Source organism: Bactrocera neohumeralis, unplaced genomic scaffold (assembly GCF_024586455.1).
Source record: "Bactrocera neohumeralis isolate Rockhampton unplaced genomic scaffold, APGP_CSIRO_Bneo_wtdbg2-racon-allhic-juicebox.fasta_v2 cluster11, whole genome shotgun sequence".
NCBI classification, from domain to species: Eukaryota; Metazoa; Arthropoda; class Insecta; order Diptera; family Tephritidae; genus Bactrocera; species Bactrocera neohumeralis.
The window spans coordinates 17,036,880-17,058,451 of record NW_026089624.1 but is presented as its reverse complement, the minus strand read 5'-3'; the positions used below and the strand labels follow the sequence as shown (position 1 = coordinate 17,058,451).

Here is a 21,572-nt window from a genome sequence, read left to right as displayed (position 1 = left end):
CACGCATTTTAAATAGTTGAATTTGAACTTTAAATGCAAATATCTCAAAAACCATAAGTCAGCGGCAACTACATGCATATATAAATTTTCTTAATCTGGAAGACCTCCTTTATCCCTACATATCCATTTTAATCCCGAAATCGGGGATGGTATTCTAAAATTTACCCGAATTCTTAACTTATCACATTGAAAGGTGCTTAATATAATATATTTACTGATTTCGCGATTAGTCTTCCACCATGAAACTAAATCGTAAGTTCGTTCACTGGATTGGTAAATAAAAGTCTCAATTTAATAGCTCTATACTTATTTTCTGATTCCAACAGCTTAATGCTTTGCTATTCATTATCTTTACTAACTACTTTTTACTTGTATCCCTTTACATGGTAACATTCTAACTAGAACTGTGTCGGAGGCGCAGTCTGGCAGCCATTCCATAGTAGGCTATCGCCAGAGATAAAGAGATGTTTAACTCCTCTCTTACTGGAAGTGAGAGAGCAATTGCTAAACGTCAAAACCACCTAAACTTTGAGAGTTGATCGAGTTCAAGAGGTTTTGACGTTTAGCAATTGGAAACGAGCGATGGCCAGATTGAAATTTTACCAAAAAAATATGTTAACGGAGGGATTAGTTGCATCGTTCAAGACCACTTATAAAAATGAAAATTAAATAATTTTGTAAAATTTAAAGATATTTGATGAAACGTTTTGTTATTTGAAGCATCATAGTTTTATTTTCAATGGAAAATGATTAAACACGTTTAATGATTGAGAGCTAACAAGCTTAAATCCAATTATTGGGCATTGAAAGGACAAAAGTCAGTTGTTATAATATTCTTTAAAAAGATTTAAATAGTTTCTCCATATAATAAATAACCGCTATATAGTAATTTTTATTCATACTAAATGTTGGGTGTTTTAATTTAAATGCCCAAAAATTGTAATTTTGTTCAATCTGGCCATAATGGAAAATGTTATAAAAAACGCTAATTTTGAAGCGCTCTCACACTGGAATAAGTTTAACAACCCTTTATTCCTGCTATCGCCCTGCAAGACGGAGGTAACAGATTGCACAAACACATTGAAACATTTTTAGCTGTTCACTAACCCTGTTACATTTTCTGGAATTTTCAATTGAATGGGAGAATACGTAAGTAAGATAGAGAAAAAATATCGACATTCTAAACATATTGTAATATTAACTTGTTAGAATAGGAAAGACGAATGCCCAATTTTTCAAGAACGAGAAAACGAAAAGCGCACTTTATTTTGGATTTTAAAGAGGTAAGTTCGTTATTTCAAAATTTGATATTATATAATTAATTTCTTATATATATATATATATATATATACATATATGTTATTAATTTCTTTTATATAGAGTAAACGAAAAACTTAACAAGGAGAAAAAGGTAAGCATTGTGAATTGAAGGTCGTGTGTGTAATTAAAATTTTTAATGGTAAATGTTCAGTAGAGCGGCTTTTCCGAAAACGTGCACCAATTTTCACGGGAAATGTCTTAAAATACTCGTTTTTAGTTCTACTTTACGAATATGTTAGGCGCGTGCTTTTAAAAACAATATTTTCTTTGTTTTAATAGAAAAATATCGTATTTCCCGAAATCAAAAATTAACTTTTGCACTTTACACCTCTTTAGATGTTAAAAATATATTTTCTATAAATTATATACACGTAATTATTGATGCTGTTTAGTAATTTAACAAGAGAAATTTGTTTTTATGTTATTTTTATAAAAATATGAAAAACTTCATCATCACTTCACTTCAACAAAAATGGCAGGGTATGTTCGAAATTATGGCATCACTGCTGTAAATTCGAATGGGTTCATGAACTGATCGTTTTCGAATTAACGATACTCTCGAGCGTTCGAAAAAAAATAGCCCTGGTCGGTCCAACACCCCGGCGTTCATAATTCTTCTATGTCCAACTTCTTCTTCTTTCTGCAATAATAATGAATTATAAATTTTTCTATTATGTATTTCTCATTTTTATCAATTCTCGTTCAGTCACGAATATTGAGAATATCGATATTTTAATTTCTTTTTATTTTTCCAATTATTATTATTTCCCTATTATGTATTTCTCATTTTTACCAATTCTCGTTCAGACTCGAATATTGAGAATATCGATATTTTAATTTCTTTTTATTTTTCCAATTATTATTATTTTTCTATTATGTGTCTCTCATTTTTATCAATTCATGTTCAGTCTCGAATATCGAGAGTATCGATATTTCGAAACCGATCGCTGCTTGTATCACTAGCACCCAATTGAATTTCGAATATTGATGCCATTTATAGCGTAAATATCGTGCAAAATCATAATATTTCTTTTTGTTTTTATTACAAAAAACATAAAAATAGATAACGCGCCACACACATTCGTGAATCGGAATTAAAAACGAATTTTTTAAGACATTTCTCATGAAAATTGGTGCACGTTTTCGGAAAAGCCGCTCTGCTGAACATTTACCATCAACACAAACAAAATCATTACTTACAAATAATAGAAAATGTTAAATTTAGACAGAGAATGTTATTTAACATTTAGCTAAGCTGCAATACACTGAAAAGCGCGAGTTAAAGCGTGAATAATAAAAAAAGCAATATTTTTTTTGGATGCGCCACGGGCACTGCCAAGAAACTTCTTGCAAAGCATTAAAAGACTATTATCACCGAGCCAGCAGCTGGTCAACTAGCTCATATAGCGAGGATTCCGATGATCCCAAATAACCTGCCAATCCCATTTAAACGGCTTAAATTTCTAGTGAAAACATCTTTTGCTCTAACTACAAGCAAGACACAAGGCCAAACTTTCGAATTATTGGGGATTGACCTACGAAAAGAATGTTTTACTCATGGCCAACTGCATGTTGGCATTTAAACGGCTTAAATTTCTAGTGAAAACATCTTTTTCTCTAACTTCAAACAAGACCCAAGGCCAAACTTTCGAATTATTAGGGACTGACCTACGAAAAGAATCTTTTACTTACTGTATGTTGGTCTGTTGCAGGTCGGAGGTGCTGAAAATCAATTTATATTGCTGCCACAAAAAAAAAATAAAAAATATCGTTTACAGGAAACAGAGAACGTTTATCATAGAAAAGGTTCGCGGCGCGGAGAACGTAAAAATATTTTTGACTAACTCGGTCGAGATGAGGGAGTTTCACCAGTGCTAGCTCGGCAGGAGAAATCTTAACAGTTGCACTTGAACAGAGCTGAACACTGAATAAAAATTATGCTCAGAATTACATATATATTGCTGTTACAGACAGATTTGCTTATATTTTTGTACGTTTATATGCAAACATATGTATTCAAATGAATTCGTTTTGTGCATATTTATAAATACAGATGCAATTAAATACATTTTAATTAATTTACTTTTTCAACCAATATTTGTAGTTTATGTGAAAATAAGGCCTACTTTTTTGATTATTTCAAATGTTTGACATATTATATGCATATTTGTATATTCTATATTTATACTTCACTAGCAGCCCGTCCCGGCTTCGCACGGGGTAAACAATTATTTATTTTTGGAAATTTGGATATAAAACACTTTTTTCACAAATATTTTTATTGGTATTAAAAAAATACCACAGTTATATTTGTATGTAAGTCTATTTATGTTCAATTTCTTTGAAGGTTTAAGTGGCGGGCACTTAAATAAGTAATATTTACATAGGATATTATATACATTTTTACTATGTTTTTTCAGTAATTAGAAGCAGAGTCGAATGAACTATATACAGTCTAAATTAAACGTTGACAACTTTCAACTAAAAATGTATCTACCTATACATCTGAGTATTTCAAAGAAATTTTTGTTCGTGTCGATATAAACTTGCCTATCAATATTTAGTATTTTCCTTACAAAATTATTTTTTTCTTTTTGTTTGGTTTTGTTGTTTTGTGCTTATTATTTTGGTTTTATATATTTTTTTGTTTTTTATTTTTTATTAAAAAAGGGTTTGTCATTAATCATTTTCATTCTTATTATTACTTAATAATTTACATTTTTAGTATTTTTTATTTACTTTATTTACGTTTTTTACTTTTATATTTGTCAGTTTTTATCTTAAAGCTTCACTGTAAACTACGTTGACAGTGGTATTTGTAGATGACAACAAAATATATTGATTTTCAGGAGATCCCACTGGAGAAAGGGCAACATATAGTTGTCCATGAGAAAAGCATTCTTTTCTTAGGTCGATGCCAACCATCGAAAATGTTTGACCCTGGGACTTATTTATTGTGAGGGCAAATGATGTTTTTAGAGGAAACTGTAACCTCTTAAAAGATACAAATGACAAATGTGCCAAAGAAATAATATATGTATGTACCTACATATGTATGTATCAAAGAAATTCTATTGGTACAAATATGGAAATGATAACGAAATAGTGCGAATATGCATATTTCATGAAGGTCATCAATTTTCTTCTTCAGTTTTTAATAGTCGAAATAAATACAATTTATTTGGAATACTAATTTATTTAAAAATTAAAAAATTAAATTCTTCTTCTTCTTAATTGGCGTAGACACCGCTTACGCGATTATAACCGAGTTAACAACAGCGCGCCAGTCCTTCTCCACTTGGTCCTTCCAACGGAATGGAGGTCTTCCTCTTCCTCTGCCTCCCCCGGCGGGTACTGCGTCGAATACTTTCAGAGATGGAGTGTTTTCGTCCATCCGGACAACATGACCTAGCCAGCGTAGCCGCTGTCTTTTAATTCGCTGAACTATGTCAATGTCGTCGCATAACTCGTACAGCTCATCGTTCCATCGAATGCGATATTCGCCGTGGCCAATGCGCAAAGGACCATAAATCTTTCGCAGAACTTTTCTATCGAAAACTCGTAACGTCGACTCATCAGTTGTTGTCATCGTCCAAGCCTCTGCACCATATAGCAGGACGGGAATTATGAGTGACTTATAGAGTTTGGTTTTTGTTTGTCGAGAGAGGACTTTGCTTCTCAATTGCCTACTCAGTCCGAAGTAGCACCTGTTGGCAAGAGTTCTCATCCGAGGCTGTTGGTAGTTTTTCATTGGGGTATGCTTCTTACGTGGCGGGTCCCAAACCCAGCGCACAACCCTATGTAGGGGATGTTTCGCCTTCTCACTTTAGCTCGCCTTCGAACGGATGTTCTTAGGCTCCCCAGAGGATACTTGGTCAAAGACCGGAAGTCGTGAGCTACTTGAGTCATATATAGAAGAATCGTTTCTGGCCACTCCCAAGTGAATGGCGATCAGAGAACTTTCCTGACTTGCGTGAACTTCTACACATGACCCCATCCTCCAAAAAAATTAAATTAAAGAAAAATAAAATTAAAATAACGTTTACTCATTTTTCCCGATTTTGTAAAAATAATTAAAACTTTTACCATTTTCCAGAAAACAATGGTTCATATAATACAAAATAATCAAGCAGATGTGACTCAGAGAATGCTTTGTATATTTTTCTTCAAAGCATTTCTCTTTATTTATTCTGGCATGAATTCAGTCGTTTTACATATATTCTCAATTCTTCTAAATAGCAGCGACAACGGCGAATTCCTTAATTTGGATTCTATCGGCTATGTTAGCCGCCAAATCGAACATCATACAGAATTCAATTTGCACCTTCTCTATACTTTACATTCTCTGGCCCGGCGCGCTTTACAGACTGCATCGCAAACAACGGCCACGGCGCTATGACGGTTTTGTTTACTGTTTGAATTTTTTAATTCGTAATATCTTTTGAATAGAAAGTCCAATTTAAATCATTTAAAAGCTATTTTATAGGTAGTTAAATGGTCTTGACCGTAAAATAATTTATTTGGATAAGGATTAATATTAACATATAAATAGCATGGTTTGAATTTGGTTAGCATTTTCATTAATGTTTAAAATGAAAAAAGTTGTTGTAGTGACATAATTACAATAGTTGGATATATGCTACCGCAGAGTTTTTTGTAGACATTATGATGTTCTTCAATATTGTTGTACATTATTTTGTTCTATCGCTAATAGTTTCGGCAGCGCATTTGACGAAAGACATTTTAAGACTAATTTTTCTACTCGTATGTTCGCTTTCACGAATTCAAATCATATTATCACTTATCATTAATAAAATGTGCGCGCTGCTAATAAGTACATACATATGTGCGTATGACATTGGCACACAAATAATGCATACACATATGCGTATACTTGTAAATATGTCACCCACAAAAACTACAAAAATTGTTCTACAAAAACAACAAATGCAGTCTTTTATATATTAAGCCTTATAAGTTAAGACATTCAAATATATACAGTGTTCCAATTAAGTCTTCGTACAGCACCTAATAAAAAGTTCATTGATAAAAAGCAGTGAAACATTTAAATTTTTTTTTTTTAAATTTTTTAAAGAGTATTTGCTTACGACATATTTCGTTTTATATTAATTCAAAAATAAACATAACTCATTATACCGTTTCAAGACTATACATACAAATTGGAATAATTTGACTATTTTAACTCCAATAAAGTCTTCGTACATTCTATTACAAGTAAAATAAATTATAAATATATCCAAATATGTGTTATTTTAATATTTTGTGGGATAGCCCTTTTTTTAATAACGGTTTTAAGACGGTCTGGCATCTATTCCACAAGCTTTTGTGTATATCGTTCATCGATTTTCATCCATTCCTCTAGAAGGACTTCTTTTAGGCGAGCTTTTGAACTTATATGATGTGTACTGATCCGTTTTTCGAGCAAGTTCCAAATATGCTCTTTTGGATTAAGATCAGGACTCTATGGTGGTGTCTCTAGTAAATGGCGGACATTGTACGCTAAGTACATCCTTGTTTTATGAGCCATGCGCTTGGGGTCGTTGTCCTGCTTGAAATAAAATCCTTCAGATACTCCCAACTTTTCTACGCTTGGATTCAAATTTCGCTTCAAAATGTCAATATAATCACGGTGGTCCATCATTTCTTCTATTATTTCAAGTTTGCCAACGCCATTAGCAGCCATACAACCCCATACCATCACTCCACCACCTTCGTGCTTTACTGTTTTAATTGTATTTTTTGGTTTGTATGCTTCTCTCGGTTTCTTCCATGCTTAAATCCTGCCGTCAGATCGAAAAATGTTGTATTGTATTTGGATTCATCAGAGAATATAACATTCTGCCAAAACACAGGAGATGCATTTTGGTACTTCTGAGCGAAGGCAATGCGCTTCCTACGGTTTGTCACGCTTGCAAGTGGCTTTCGGCGAGGCGTTCGTGACTTTCGTACAGTTTCTACATTAACGCTTTTTTTGCTGAATTGGTTAAGCTCTGTAGCGATTTTTTGAGCACTAATGAATGGATCTGCAGTAACCATTCGCTTAATTCTTAGGCGATCTATATCCACGAGAATTGAAGGCCGACCAGATTTGTTTTTGTTTTCTACACGGCGTTCATATTTAAAGCGGCCAATAACGGATTGTACTGTCGAACGACTACGGGACACTATCTTGGCTATTTTTACGTATGATTTCGTTTGCTTTACATGCAAATTTATAATAAGCTCAAGTTCTTTAATTGATTAATATTTGCCACACATTTTTTTATAATCACGAAAGTTTTTATTAAAATTCACAACTTTTACGATTAAAATTAGTGACTGAAATATCCCGCTAGCTTAAAATGTAGACAGAGAATATTATTTAACATTTAGCTAAGCTGCAATACACAGAAAAGCGCGAGTTAAAGCGTGAATAATAACAAAAGCAATATTTTTTTTTTTTTGGATGCGCCACTGGGCACTGGCAAGACGTTCTTGCAAAACATTAAAAGTCCTTAGAGACTCCTTTGCTCTCATAGGCGGGAAAACTTTTGCATTTGCTGGAGATTTCCGACAAACTATTCCTGTCATTAACAGAGGTACACGTACAGATGATCAAAGCATGCTTAATATCGTCGCCCTTATGTACTTCGATTGAAAATAACAGGTGGCGAAGAAATTAATTTCCGATGTTTTTTGGAAAATGAAAAACTTTTTTAAAAAATGAAAAACTTTGATTCTGCTTGTGGATTAATTTTATTTGGTCTTTTAAATTTTTTTATATCAAGTCGAGAATATGATATCATGTAAATGGCCGCCGCCACAGTTGATTGTCACCCCTTTTTATGGCATTTTCCATCACTTTGGCCACAACTTACGCCGATAGTTCCTCACATATTGTCTTGCAAGAGTCTGAGGCTTGTTGACATAAACCCGCGACTTCAAACAGCCCCACAAAAAAGTCTGGAGCGGTCAAATCAAGCGATCTTGCTGGATAGTGCAAATCGCCAAAACGGGAGATTAGGCGCCCGGGAAATGCAACCTTCAGCATATCGATTGTTGCACGCAGTGTAGCTTACCATTGTTTATTTAAGTGTATTTCGTATGTGTTTACTACACAAATGTAAAACAGAACTGACAGAGGTCAATTGCAAAATTTATAGCATCTTTTGATCATCTTCTGACTTTTGCGCCACGCTGTATATTTAAAACTCAACAAAAATTTATCATTCCTTACCACTGGTGGGGGGATGATTCTAGATTTAAGAGGCTTCCCACTAAGTTCCTCATGGAACACTTTCCTAACTCTTTCTTTTGGTCTAGGGGTTGTTTCTGGACCATCAACAGGTATTCCATTAATGAATGTATTACCCGTTTCGCCTCGTATTCCTTCTTTACTAGGGCTAACGATAACATTTTCTCCAAAGTTTTAATCGCATGTAAAAGAAAATCCGGTGTCCACATCGCTAAAATTATCGAGAGAATCGAGATATGTGTCGAGTTCTCTGATAAGCATTGCGCTTGGCGAATTTCCTATTTGTATACGTTTTTTATTTACGTTGTTAATAATTTCACAAATATATATTACCTCCTCGATATTGATCTTCATTTTCTTTCCTCCTTTTTCTTCTTTTTCCTCCCTCTTCCTTTTCCTTGTCGTTTCCTTCACGATCGCAGCAGTCACAGGTTGAGTGTTGGGAATAGGTTCGCTTTCTACTGGAATTATTTCTGAAGTTATATTCTGCGCTGGCATCACTGTCTCTGTGTCCGAAATGTTCGGAGATGAGTCGTCCCGAATTAGAGGTTCCCTCAGAGTCACTTTCTTCGGCATTATGATGTTCAGGAGCAGGAGAATAATTATATGAGCGCACACTATCACTATCACTGTCACTATTTGTAGACATTTAAATTTACCGCGGAAATTCAATTATTTATATAGCATATTTTACAAGGTTTACTTCAAATAACATGTTTTTTTTATTGATATTAATTACAACTTACAACAATGTATGATACAGTCTACAAATATTATGCGGTAAACATTTATAACACCTTTTACGACGACGACGACATGCTGGCTTCTGATTGGCTGACGGGTTTTCCCTCGGCAGCTATTGGCCGTAGGCCATGATCTAGCTAAGCCATGAGTGAGAAATCTTTCATTATTGTTTTTATTTAGTATTTTCCTTGTTTATATACAAATTTTAAAACTATCTTAAATAACTAAATATATGTGTATGTGTGTATGTATTGCAGCATATTGTTTATTGCTGCTTGACATGGGGTTGTTTTCAAGTGTACAATTTAATACATATGTGGGTGTGTGTGATGATATCTCTTCTGTGAATTTATGACTTGTGTCCCCATGCATTTTTATTACTATTAGATGTGCATTGCAGAGAACGGCTTCCGTTGAGCGCAAAAATGTTCATGCACGATCAATACCCGAACTATCAGCACATTCGGCTCAAGCGCTCAAAATGGCATTCGTGAATATTTTCGCCACTGAGCTAAATTCAGCTCAATTGCGGTAAATTCGTTTGCTTGCTGAGTTTATTCACGCTCGTGTTAAAACAGCTCTACTCAAGAGTTCGCTCATTCGGCTCAACAATGATCGTGTTGAATGAAAACAAAAACACAAAAGAGCAAACTCAACGCCTATGAGCAAACTCAATGGGTATGAGCAAACTCAACGCATATGAATAAACTCACTGTGCTTGAATAAAAGCGCCGTCTCCTTAAGCGATTTGCAGCACTTACATACATATGTCTGTTTAAATTTGAAGAATTTTTTGGCAAATATTTTAAAATATTGTTACAGGATTGGCAGTATATATGTAAATCCATTCCAAATAGTGCTATCCTCTTTAATAATTTCAGATAATATATTCCAAACATGGCTCCTTCCCTTATGTCTGGCTGACAATGTGTAGGCGTTTGTACGTATTTTTTCTAAAATATCTTCTTGCTCCATATCGACGGGATGACAAATACATACTAAAATATAAGTTGTGTACCAAATTCTTAGTGCAATGCATGTGACACATAAGCTGATCGCGAACAAAGCATACAAAAACTATATATGTACATACATACCAGAGAACTGCAAAACTCACTTTTTCCTTAAATCAGCTCATACGCAAAAGTTTCTATTCAATTCCAATGACTGAGCGAAAGTGAGCTAAACATTTCGTAAAGTGAGCGAGCATGAGCTAAATATTTCGTGAAGTGAGCAAACGTGAGCAAAGCATTTCGGACCGAAGGCTCACATTGTACGCGAATGATCGATTCGGCAACATGAGCTGATTTTTACTCAACGCTGTGTTTCGCTCAGTGATTGGACTTGAATAGAAACTTTTGCGTATGAGCTGATTCAAGAAAAAAGTGAGTTTTGAGAGGATCTGTCAGTGTGTTGATGAGCACGAAAAAAAAGTAGCCCAGTGAGAAATTGGAATTAAAATTAAGCATCTAATCTAAATAATTAATAGTATAATGAAAATTAACAAAATGTCTTTTAAGGATATATTATCTTTAAAATACTTGGAACATAAAAGGCATTGCATGGCACCAAAGGCATTTAGAATCATAAAATACTCCTCGCAGGGCATATTTGGTTTTGCGCTACAGTCTTGCATGATGTTAATTCGTTGCTGGCTCCATGGATAAATTGATCCGAAACTCCTCTCTTCGCTTTCTGAGAGAGCCCATGATCTCACGGTTTGGTATGGCAATACTGAAAGTTCATGGGCTACGAATCAGGTGACAAGCAAAACAATGAACTGCCAGACAAAAAGCAGAGAACGTACATTTATAGAAAAGGTTGTTTCTCTTTTTGGAGGGGTGGAGTCTTCTATTAGTGGATCTCACCACAAAAATATTATTAGCGGATTTCACCAATATTTAACATGAAGGGGTCGAAAATAGCAGAATTGAGCATTTTCGTTGTTAAATGAGAAAAGTGATGCTAATTTCAATGTTTAGAAATGTACGCTTACAGATTCGCGTGTTTGCAATCATTTGTATGTAGATATTCTCCATATATTTGATAACAAAGCTCATACATATGTATGTATATGTATGTATGTGCAATTTGACCTATTTAATGATAAATTCCATTAAATCTGTTGGAATTTATAATAAAGTCATATTTCCATTTTTACCTAAATAAATATACATAGATACATGTACATACATTCATACATACACATGTATATTGGGCATTAGAGGTTTTGATAACATTTAGAAGACCAAGCCGACGCACATATTCGCATATGGTTGTAATTATATGTACATATAAACAGATTTTTAAAAACCATACCCGTAATGATAACAATTTTTTTTGATAAAATCCCGTTTTGATAAAATCTTAAAAGTCATATGCATACATACTTATAATGATGTGTGCATGTAAACAGATTTTAAAAACCGTACGCATAAAGTTCACATATTCACATATGTATGTATGTAATTTTGTGTTCATGTAAAAAAATTTGAAACAATCATTCGCATAATGTTTTACATTTGTCTACACACAACTTTGTATGTAAATATATACAACCATTGTTTCATTCAAAAACTCCGTTGTCACGGACAACCAATGAGCTATGCCGAAAAAAAGAAACGAATGGCCGCCGATTGTCACCGCTTTCCTTGCCGCTGTACAGCTTCGCCATCAAACCAGCGTAAATATGTATGTTTGTGTGTGAGCTTGCATACATATCGACGCAGCTGCGTAAAAATATTTCAGCCGCATTACAAAATATTTTTTACATTCCTTGACAAATACATTCAATCCTGGTTATGTGCCACATTCAAAGATACAGATATTTGTGGTTTGTTAAAAATAGAAATGTAATATGGCACATAAACGAGGGCGGATACTTAAGCAAGTGGTACTTAAAACAATAACTTCTATGTATTTCAAAAAACAAACCGTGAGATGCAGCAAGATATAATATAGGGTGTTAAGAGTGATGAAGGAGGGATTTGATTTTCATTTAAGCGGAGTACTACTTAACCGGGATTGACTGTACACAAAAATCAGAAGAATATTGAATATTTTCTTTGAAAAATTTATAGACTTGAAATTCGACAAATAAACTATGTTGTCTATTTTATTCTAATATTTTTTAGTACTTATATTTGCAGGGTTGTCACATTTTCCTCCTCATGCATTTCAGAAATATATTCAATTTATGATTTTTAGCTTTTGAAATCGTCGCGAAAAGACGCTTGTAGGCAAGGCATGCTCGGAGAGATGTAATGGCGTCTGCTTTTATGAATGAATCGAATTTGCTTTTTGAAAGTACGTTTGCGTTAGTGAATGAAAATTTTGTTGTTGTGTAATTTACTATAAATTTTGACGTCGGCAATTTGGCTGCCATATTGGCTTCTGATGCTTTTTCAAACGATTGTTGTTTTTGTAGAACAATATTTGTAATTTTTGCATGAACGCATGTAAGTATGTATGTATGTTGTGTATGCAATGTTTGTGTGGGAATGTCATACGCACATACATATATACATACTTTGTACTTATATTGTAAGTATGTATGATGATTTTTGAGACGATGGTTGTTTTTCCAGACGAATGTTTGTATTTTTTGATTTACATGCGTACGCAAATATTATGCATGAGAATGTCATACGCACATACATACATACATATGTGTGTACGTAAATATAGAGAAGCGCGAGTTACATTCCTATACTCTAAACACCTTGTAATAATATATACTTATGTATGTATATATAGTAAATGCTTAATAGCTCACTAACATAAAATTAGGTTCCACATTAGGCTTAGTTGCGGAATAAGAGAGTGAGCGTATTTCGGGTCTGCTAACGCCATCTCAACTAAAAACATAAATGTATACATACATATATATATATAAATAAGTATATATAAGTAAATAAGCTAATGTCGAACGATAATACAGTTAAGCCTAATATTAGAAGCTAACTAACTAAGAATGTCAGTACAGTTAGCATTAGAATAAGGAGTATGTAAACTAATAAGGAATATAGAGTTAGTCAGTCTTAAGATTCAATTCAATAAAGGCGGTCGTAGAAAAAAAAAGCCTAAGCTCCTTTTTTTCGGAAACTATAACTGGCGCAGTCGGGTTAACTTTGATCAAAAGATCAAAAGGAATCGAATCGCATTGCCGAAAATATTTAAAAAGTTTAATTAAACAAAACAAAAGTGCAAAAAGTTTAAAATAAATAGGAAGTGCGAATATAGTAAAAAATCCTATAAAAAACGAAACAAAAGTGCAAAAAGTTTAGAATATATACTTAAATATACATTTTACAAAAAAAAAGAAAGTCCGAAGATAGTAAAAATCCTATAAAAAACGAAACAAAAGTGCAAAAATTTTAAAATAAATACTTAAATATACATTTTACAAAAAAAGGAAAGTGCGAAAATAGCAAAAAATTCTATAAAAAACGAAACAATAGTGCAAAAAGTTTAAAATAAATACTAAAGTATACATTTTACAAAAAAAGTGAGCGTGAAAATAGTACAAAAATCTATAAAAAACGAAAGCTCCAGTGAAAATTAAAAAAAAAAAAAACAAAAAAAAAATTTTTTTTTGGTGAAAATCGAACTCAAATTTCCAAAAAAAAAACGAAAGCTACAGTGAAAAAAAAAATAGAAAATTTTTTGTTGAAAATAAGTGAAAATAAAGCATTAAACAAAAAGCATTAAAATCTTGAAGGAAAAGAGAAGCGAAATAAGTGCTAAAAAAGAAAAAAATTTACAGAAAGTTACAAGTCGTCCAAAAAGTGCTAGTGTCACGTATCACAAAGAAAGAGTACAGTTTCGACAAAGATTTAACAAATTTACAGCTTGCAAAAATAACAACGGAAATTACGGTATATATATATATATATATATACATATATAAAGCACAGTTCCAAATCAAAAAAACGGTAAAATAAAACTGTTTAATATAAAACAAAATAGTTTGCCGTAAAAAGTACAGTATCGATAAAGCAAAAATTTACAGCTTGCAACACGCGTTAAAACAGTAAGAACGGAACTTGCGGTATATTCATATATGTATATATAAAGCACAGTTTCGGAAAAAGCATCTACATTTTTAAAACCGTTTTGAGAAACGCCACAAAAAAACAGCAAGTTAAATACAAATATTTTTGCGGAACCAACAAAACCAATTCACAGTTTAAACAAAAAATATTCACACGCGAAAAATATTAGAAAAAAAGAATTGAAATATTATTAATGTGTCAAAAAACAAATATATATTGAAAAAAAAAAAAACAAAACGAAAACGAAAAAAAATATTAAGAAAAAGAGTTAAAATATTTTTGTGAAAATTAAACAATTTAACAAGTATTAAAAACAAAAAAAAAAAAAAACATTTCTAAAACATAAAAGTGTATACAGTTACGGACAACCGAATTTAACCATCAAAATAAAACAAAACACGCCAAGTAATACTGGTTATAGTGAAAATATTGAAAACAGAAAAAAAATATAAAAATAAAAAGTTAATGAAAAATTTCTAAAAGCAAAGGCTATATATACAGTTACCGAAAAATAATAAGGACAGCGGCCTAGAAATAATTAAGCTCATGTGCATCCAGAAATAGAAACAAAATACAAATAAAAAAGTTTCTACAACGTTTAAAAGACTTTTTACTTTTCCACAACTGGTCCAAAAAAAAAATACTCCGCGGACCACATCTTCAAACCACAATTAAAACGACCTATTTACAACTACTACTACAATGGAGAATCTAAACCAAACCATCGCCGAGCTGGAAATAGTTATCGCAAGGCAAGAAGAATTGCTACAAACCCAACAACAAGAAATGCAACAACAACATGCTCAACATCTACTACAACTACAAATAAACCAACAACCACAATTCTACAGATTTCACATGTCACCAAGGGACATCATGGATCAATTCCGGAGAATGAAGCCACTAGACGACCATCATAATCCAAAAGCGTTCATTAAAGCGGTCGAAACCAACATTTCTCTCTGCGGCACAGACCAGGAACTCGTCCAACATTGTATCAACATTATAGCAAACGAAAAATACTGGGCACCGCTGGAAAAAGAACAAGAGAACTGGAGGACAACTCATCGTGGGAAGCGATTAAGGCCAAAATTCTACAAGGATCTCGTCCGAGGAAGACATACGTAGAGGTATTCAATTTTTGTAGGACGGTCAAAGTAAGTAATCTTAATGAATTATTTATAATTTTTGAAAAATGTAAGGCAGAAATAAATGAAATATACATATTTGACCCTTTAAAACCGGGCATTTACAAACCTGAAAATGTAGATAGGGACCTTGTTGATATACTATTAGAGAAAATCGATGGGCCTATAAGGGCACATATAACCGAAACGGAAACATTAAATGATATAATAGTAAAATATTCAAAGTTAAAATTGCTGCAGGACAAAAGAGTGATAGATTATAGACATCGAAAGTATGTCGATAAAAACAAAACAAACTACGAAGGTTTCAAGAAAAATTATGGATCTTACGAACATAATAAAATTTCAGACAATAGACAAACCAAATCAACAAACGACAATAGACAACAAAGCGGGAACAATAACAATTACATACGTAATACAAATTTTAATCGTAACAATTACAACAATCGGAATAACTACGATTACGGGTACAACAATTCTACAAATAAAATACAACCAAATTTACCGAGACAAACTAAAAGCTCTCATATGAGCGTCGATTACAATCCAAGTACAAGTCGTTTGTCCAATAATTCAAATTTGATGGAAATTGGCAATGGTGAAGAAAAAGAAGTAAATTTTTTAACACCGCCTCAAACCCTCAACTCCCCATAATAACAGTAACAATAGGAAATCACAGAATTAAATGTTTAATAGATACAGGTTCAACAACTAGCATCATAAAACCAAACGCCCTATTCGAAAATTTTCAAAAGGAAAAACTTTCCAAACCGTTATGCTATGGAACTATCAACGGAATTAATGAAATAAAATATAAAAATGTAACACCTTTTCCGAAAGAATTTAACGTCTTAGGTACTTTATCATGGAAAGTAATAGATTTTAACAGCAACAAATACGAAGCTATTATAGGACAAAATTTTCTTATCCCTTTTAAAGCTAAAATTGATGTAGAAAACACGTTTATTAATATATTAGGAAACATAATTTATTTTGATCAACGAATTCCTTATGGAAAAACGGAAATTTGCGCACTCGAATTCAGTGATATGAAAAACTTAAACTTGAATCATTTAAATATCGAAGAAAGCCAATCGATAAAAGATCTATTACAAGAATTTAACGAATTATTTTTCAAAGAAGGAGATAAACTTTCTTTTACGCATGAAATCAAACATCAAATTTTTACAACAAATGATAGACCCATTCATTCGAAAATTTATAGGTATCCACAAGTTCATGAATTAGAAATACAAAAACAAATAAAAGAAATGTTAGAACATAATATAATTAGAGAAAGCAACTCTGCTTACAACAGCCCTTTGTGGATAGTCCCCAAAAAGCGGATGCAGACGGAAATAAAAAATGGCGTATCGTCGTCGATTACAGGAGATTAAATGAAATTACTATTAGCGATAAATTCCCGATACCTAATATCGATGGTATCATGGATAAACTAGGTAGAGCACAATATTTTTCCTCTATCGATCTCGCGAAAGGATTTCATCAAATACTGGTAAATGAAAAAGACAGGAAGAAAACAGCGTTTTCTACTCCGTTAGGACATTATGAATTCTTAAGAATGCCATTCGGTCTTAAAAATGCCCCAACGACATTCCAACGTCTTATGAACTCAGTACTTCGAGATTTCATAAACAAGATATGCGTTGTATACTTAGACGACATTTTGATTTTTAGTACTTCTTTGTCAGAACATATAACTAATATGCGGAAAATTTTTACAAAACTAAAAGAAGCAAAATTGAAAATACGTTTAGAAAAATGCAGTTTTTTAAAGAAAGAAACAGACTTTCTAGGTCATATACTAACTCCTGAAGGAATAAAACCAAATCCAAACAAAGTTGAAGTTATCCAAAAATTAAAGTTACCAATTTCTCAAAAGCAAATAAAATCTTTCTTAGGCATTACCGGCTTTTACAGGAAATTCATAAAAGACTATTCTAAAATAGCTTATCCTATGGTCGCATATCTGAAAAAAGATGCAAAGATTAACGTTAATAACCCAAGTTATATAACCGCTTTCGAAAAAATATTATTACAAATCCCCCCATTTTAAGGTATCCAATTTTTACAAAAAGATTTAAGCTAGCAACTTTGCTATTGGCGCAGTTCTCACACAAGACGACCACCCAATTTCATATGCTTCACGCACATTAAATACTCACGAGAAAAACTACTCAACCATCGAAAAGGAACTATTAGCAATAGTGTGGTCAGTAAAATACTATAGACCCTACTTATATGGAAGAGAATTCGATCTAAAAACAGATCACCAACCACTTAAATGGCTACAAAAGAAAAATTGTGGTAAGGATATAAATCCAAGACTTCAACGTTGGCTGGTACAACTAGGAGAGTACGATGCAAAAATCGATTATATAACCGGTAAAGAAAATAAAATAGCGGATTTTCTGAGCCGAATTAACAGTGATGAAATAAACATGGTGAATTCCGAAAATTTGGGAATGACCCTTAACAAAATGTTGCAAATAAAAGATTTAAACGCTGGTGAACAACAAGACCAAACAATGCTTTCAATAGAAGTCCAAACTAGCCATTCTCATGAAGAAAATCTTTATAATCACTTTAACATCCTCAATACAGTCGTAAATCGTTTCAAACAGCAATTAATTTTAGTTCAAGCAAAAGAAAAAGAAGTAAAAAATATTTTCAAAAACAAACGCATTTTTATCGATATAGGAGATATTAACTCTCACAACGTTATTAATATTATAAATAAACATTTTGAAAAAGGTAAGATCGCTATATATTTTGAACTTAATGAAGAAAAACATAATGAAGTAGAACAAATACTTTTAAATTCTTTCGCAAACAATCAAAATATTTCTTTTGTAAATTGCACAAACTTTGCCAAAGATATCGAAGATGAATACGAACTAAAGAGACAAATATCGTTTTTCCATAAAATCGAAGTAGGACATTCAGGCATTATTCCAACTTACGAGGGAATGAAGCATAAAGTATATCATCCAGAACTAAAAATTAAAATCCATGAAATAATAAATAATTGCGACATATGTAATGGTGGAAAATATGATAGAAATCCGATCAAAGCTAAATTTCAAATTACCGAAACACCAAATACAGTTAATGAAATTGTTCATATAGATACTTATGTTAACAGTAAACAGTCATTTATAATATTCATCGATAAATTTTCAAAACATGATATTTCTTTCCATTTACCCGATAGAAATAGTCTAACGATCATAGATAAAATTAATGAATTTTTGTCAATTAAAGGCCATATAAAAAAGTTTGTTTTCGATAATGAATTTAATTCAAAACCAATCCGGGAATTTTTAAATAGAGAAAATATAGAATTTCATGCCACTAAACCACATAGTCATACGGGAAATTCAGATGTAGAGAGAATAAATAATACCCTTACCGAACGTATAAGAACCCTAAATTTAGAAGAAAAAGTTCCAATTACCATCCAAATGTGTAAAGCCGTAAAACTTTATAACAATTCATTTCATACCACAATAAAAGCTACTCCTTTAGATGTTCAAAACAACAAAGTTAATCATAGCATAATTAAAAATCGGTTAGAAGAAGCAAAATTGAAGATCATTTCTAAACATAACACAAGAAAGGAAAATTACCTAGAAAAAAGGCGAGAAGGTTTCATTCGAAATTACAAAAGCGTTAGACACAAAGGAGAACCAAAATTTATTAAAAGAAATCTAGAAAACGTACATACTTCAAATATTAAACGCCCTTTTAAATTTGCAAATGACAACAATCACAATATAACTCTAACGACAATTAGCCCATTTTAAAAAAAAATCTATCCCCTTCAGTGTAATGCGCAATATATATCTTTTAAAAGAAGATAAAAAAACTAAATATACATTTTTTTTTTAATTCCGGTTATATGTATATAACCTATATTCCCATCGATCGTCTCAATTTTAATAAATATATACTTACCATTGTTGAAAATAAATTTGTAAAAATATAAAACAATAATTACCTATCATAATTTATATTAATATTAATATAAAACAACGTTTCTTTTGTTTAAGCACTATACATATGTACATAGATACGCTACGCTATTAAAATCATATTTAAAACAACTCCAAATTAAAAATGTTTACAATTTACATACTTATAAAAAAAAACTTATTTTATCTATTGAATTAATTAAAATTTAATAAAATTATTATATATTTTTTTAATGAGATCCAGGAGAATCTCAAATCAAAGGGTGGAGGAGTTACATTCCTATACTCTAAACACCTTGTAATAATATATACTTATGTATGTATATAGTAAATGCTTAATAGCTCACTAACATAAAATTAGGTTCCACATTAGGCTTAGTTGCGGAATAAGAGAGTGAGCGTATTTCGGGTCTGCTAACGCCATCTCAACTAAAAACATAAATGTATGCATACATATACATATATATAAATAAGTATATATAAGTAAATAAGCTAATGTCGAACGATAATACAGTTAAGCCTAATATTAGAAGCTAACTAACTAAGAATGTCAGTACAGTTAGCATTAGAATAAGGAGTATGTAAACTAATAAGGAATATAGAGTTAGTCAGTCTTAAGATTCAATTCAATAAAGGCGGTCGTAGAAAAAAAAAGCCTAAGCTCCTTTTTTTCGGAAACTATAACTCGCGCGCTTTTTATATTTCTGATAAATGATATCTTGATTTGAAATTGATTTGTACTTGTATACATATCTGCAGGATAAATGCGTATGAAAGTTTTAAATGATAAGAGGTGTGATTTCATATATCATTATTGTTATATATTATGTTTTTAGGATATTACGATAATATTTCATATATGTATGTATATAGCATATATACATATGTACATGCATACGAAATTATATAATATTATCAAAGATAAGAAATATTTAAAAAGAAGCTTTTATTTGGACATTAACTAGAAATATTACCATGAAAATAGCATAATTTAATAATAATGTTATCAATTTTTCATGAACTCACAAAAATTCGAAAAATTATATTCATATCAATTGATATGATAGCATGTAAGCGTATAAAAATATGAGCCAAAAGGCCAACAGGCGTCTGTAAAAGAAATGTATATTTCTGAGCATAATTTTCATTCAATGCTCAGTTCTGTTCACTCATTTCTGTTAAAATTTCTCCTGCCGAGCCAAAAGTGGTGAAATCCACCAATAGAAAATTCATGGCTCTTGACAGTTTACACGCTTGTCCGTAGTTGAACCTTCTCTATATTATACGTTCTCTGCAAAAAGCTAGACGAAATTAGTGAGAAATGAAATTTCATTGAACTGTGCGAACATATTTTGGCAAAATAAATGTTTATGTAAATTAATTAATGGTTTTGCATTTTAGCATTTCTATATGTATGCATTTTCAAAGTGTTTAATTTAGTGTTTTGTATAATTTATTAAATACCCAATCTAATATTTTTCAGCAGTGGCATCATTGGCAAATGTTATAAAAAATGTGGACTTTGACAGCGCTCTCTCGAATCAAAGAGTTTCGGATCAATTTATCCATGGCTGGCTCGACAACGACTGAACGATAGAGCGTAAGCGTACGTGTGAAGTTAGTTTGCACAATTGTGCTAAGAAATGCCGACCACAGATGTAAATGCTTTATGTATACATGTATATAAGTAACATTAAACACAATTATTTCAGTTTAATTAAAGAAATATTTATTTATTATTAATATGCTATTCGTAGCTTGACTGTTGACATCAGACTGAATTAAGTTTACCTTAAGATAGTGAGTCAGATTCCCGGGAGAGAGCATGTAGCGGCAAAATAATACAACAAAGAAATATATTTTATGTACATATGTATGTTATTTGTATGTATGTATATTAATATATAAATCGATATTTATATTTAATAGAATTTCGGCTTTGCTGATAAGTAAGCATGTTCAGTGATATTTGAACATATTGCGGAGGGAAAGAAATTATTATTTAAAATTAGTGGACTGTATATGAATATTTATATGTATGATACTTAAACTA

At 31.9% G+C, this 21,572-nt stretch overlaps 1 long non-coding RNA gene across 1 annotated transcript; it reads left to right on the top strand.

The window, feature by feature from the left end:
• The first annotated feature begins 1,205 nt into the window (after nucleotides 1-1,205).
• On the top strand, nucleotides 1,206-21,245 carry LOC126766258 (uncharacterized). Its single transcript, XR_007668783.1, has 3 exons — nucleotides 1,206-1,283; nucleotides 1,381-1,411; nucleotides 21,003-21,245. It is a non-coding gene; the product is annotated as an uncharacterized LOC126766258 (long non-coding RNA).
• The last annotated feature ends 327 nt before the right edge of the window (nucleotides 21,246-21,572 follow it).